At 34.7% G+C, this 3,090-nt stretch overlaps 1 long non-coding RNA gene across 1 annotated transcript; it reads right to left on the reverse strand.

Annotated features, from left to right (window-relative positions):
* Positions 1-1,461: 1,461 nt before the first annotated feature.
* Positions 1,462-2,836, reverse strand: LOC131601233 (uncharacterized). The gene is made up of 3 exons (XR_009283598.1): positions 2,745-2,836; positions 2,435-2,610; positions 1,462-1,537 (listed from the first exon to the last, which is right to left on the reverse strand). It is a non-coding gene; the product is annotated as an uncharacterized LOC131601233 (long non-coding RNA).
* Positions 2,837-3,090: the final 254 nt, after the last annotated feature.

The following is a 3,090-nucleotide window of genomic DNA, read 5'->3' on the forward strand; positions in this document are numbered from 1 at the left end:
TTGACAACAGTTGGTTGTATAGTGACTACCTGTTCTTCTTCCGCAAATAGTTCGTGAAAGAAAAGTCCTTCTGGCGATTCGTCAATTGTTTCAAGTTGTTGTTGTGACGATGTCGCAATCGCATTGTCTCTTGCTTTGATCACTGGGAACTTTGCTGCGCATACACGATCTTCTGCAAAAACTAGCAAACAAGTGAAACAACCAAATCGAGAAAATAAAAATTAAAACTCAAAATAAGAACTATTTCAATGCGTGCAATATTGACACCAATCCCCGGCAACGGCGCCAATTTGTTGAAAGTATTTGTGGGTAAATATTTTCGGTAATATATCGTATCCACATGGATTGTTTAATATCACTGCCGTTCTATAGTTAATTATTTTGAGTCAGAAAAAGTAATTGGATTTGTTTTATGATTATGATACTATCAAATTTAAACAATAATTTAAATGCAAATAATGAACGTTTGTTAACGATTAAGGAAGTATGTTGAGCTTTAGGGTTCATCAACCTATTCCTATACAACTTATCAATTAATTCACAATTGAACAATCATTTGGATTACTATCTTCACTTATCCTCAAATATGATTCCATGTCTGCAAATCAAATTAGATAAACTTTTACCGGTATGAGATTCGATCTCTCCAAATATCAATATCGATAATAGTAATAAGGAACGATAATTATGAAAACTCAATCACAATTCCATCTCTGCAAATTGAGATTGAATCAATATAGTAACCTAGGGCAAAAGTTAAAATCCTTTCTTTCGATCAAAGATTCAACAATGGTGTAAAGTAAAAACAAGGTTTTTTATTGATAATAAATTCAAACAATTGTTCATAGGAAATAATTAATGGCATTGTATATTCATAGGTTAACTACTACCTTAAACTCAACAAGAGGAATTTAGCTCTCCATAGACATGAAGAACACACAAGAATTAATGGAGGGATTCATCTTCATCAATGGAATGTCTTCGATTGGTAAAGAATTGGCCTTCAATTGTTGTTATTGACTGCAAACTCAGAATGCTCTCCTAATCTCGCTCACAAAGGATCTCTCTTTCACTTGGAAGCTAGGGCTTCTATTTATAAGTTTTGGGCTTTTAACGCCGAGGCCGCGGCGCGGTAACGGAGGTGCGCGGCGCGATCAGAAACAAAGACTTTGGCGCGGCGCTGGCTAGAACTCCTGCGGCGCGCCCTTGTCAAACTTCATCTTTTTGCTTTGCCTTTGAGACTTCCAGCTTCCTTTCCTCTTCATGTTTTCCTAAAGCTCCAGTTCAGCTTTAAACCTGCATCAATAATACCCACAAGTGATTCGATTTGCTTTTCACATGAACTGAACCTTTTCAGTTCAATTCTTACTAAAAACCTATGGATCTATCACAATTTGCATTAGTTTAGAGAAGAAATCACTTATATTAACACATGAATTTACCATTAATTTACTCCTAACAGGTGCGCATTGGCTGTTTCCAAGGTTTTGGTTCCATCAGAGGATATCACCCTAAATACTATGATCAGCATGCCCACCTTATCAAAAGTCAAATTTTCAGGTAAGAAACAAAATACCTAGCCAGTGCCTAATACAATTAGCAAGTACCACTCAAACGAAAAATAAACTTTGCCAAAATAGATGCATAGTTGAACTATCTGTTTAAAAATGTGGCTAAGTGTAAAATTTGTTTTGCCACTACTTCAATTAATTTTAATTTTCCTGTGTAATGGTGTAAATTCTGTGTGACTATACTTAGATCACACTCCTTGTATTTACAATGGTATTACAAAACTCATACTCCAGTCCAATCCAAATGCAGTCCTAAAAGCTAGCATACATAAGCCGAACTCGGTGCCCATTCATTACCAATTCCATGTCATTCGACATATACATTTTAGAGGCAAACATTCAACCAAAATCTAAAACTAAAACACTCCCACTTCATAATTCTAGAATTCCACAAATTTAGTTCAAGTTATTTCAAATGAACAGATCCAAATCGATCTAAATACAAGTTCTACTAAGTTATTCCAACGATCTAAGGACAACGGAGAGCTTAATAACAATGTAAGTATGGACAATGTTTGAGTTCAAAGCAGCTGCAAACAGAAGTGCAGACAACACACAGATGCCAAAGCAGAAGGAAATTTAGAATTAAGAGCACCCAGGATTTACCATATGTAGTTATCTTTAGAATATTGTATGTCCCAATCAAAATAATTGATAGAAAAATGTTGATGGAAATTGTTCAGACGCCTAAAGAAAAGAGTTCGTCAAACATGAGTAATAAACAAAAGGATTAAGGAAATAACCAGTTCCTCAGTGGCACCACAAGGCAGAGAGATGCAAGAATGACCAATCCAAGTCGGATTCAAACATGATTTAGAAAAAGTTCAACTCTGCATGTATAAAGTTTCCGAAGATAATTGCACCTTTTGGGATATAACTCTGTGGATCTCATCTTGAAGTTGTTTTGTAGCCTTATCAGTCTTCTATTTTTGTTTCAAGACTTGAGCCTGAGCTTCTTGTTTATTCTTCAGTTCCGATACCTACCTGCAAAATTTTCTTTTCTTGTTCCATCTCAAGGAGTTTCTTTTCATAATGATGCCTGATAACAGAAGTATATTAGAATTACTGTCAAACTTCATTTCAGTCTTCAACCAGAGGAAAAAAAGTATAAACTTGTCAGAAAGATAATCATATCCCCACAATACAACACAAATAGATAACAGAAACTTTTACCTCATTTTGTTCAAGTTTCTTATCCAATTATTTGAGCTCTTTATCCAACTTTTCTTGAAAAGATGAGTGTTCTAGCTCCTTTTCATCTTCTTCCATATCATTTGTAAACAAATTATAGGTGTTCCAAAAATATAAATATTTTATTATCTAGGATGATAGATATACTTAGTCTAGTTAATCGCATTAAACACTACTGAACCAATCACCTAAAACAATAGCTAGTCAACTTAAAAGATCAAATGCTAAAACATGAACAAACCAAAACCAGCATCCTTCTTTAGGAAAAACTGACCTCAAACAGAAACCAAAGAACCCGGATCACAACTGCAGATTGTAAGCACCACTT

Source organism: Vicia villosa, linkage group LG1 (assembly GCF_029867415.1).
Source record: "Vicia villosa cultivar HV-30 ecotype Madison, WI linkage group LG1, Vvil1.0, whole genome shotgun sequence".
In the NCBI taxonomy this organism is placed as follows: Eukaryota; Viridiplantae; Streptophyta; class Magnoliopsida; order Fabales; family Fabaceae; genus Vicia; species Vicia villosa.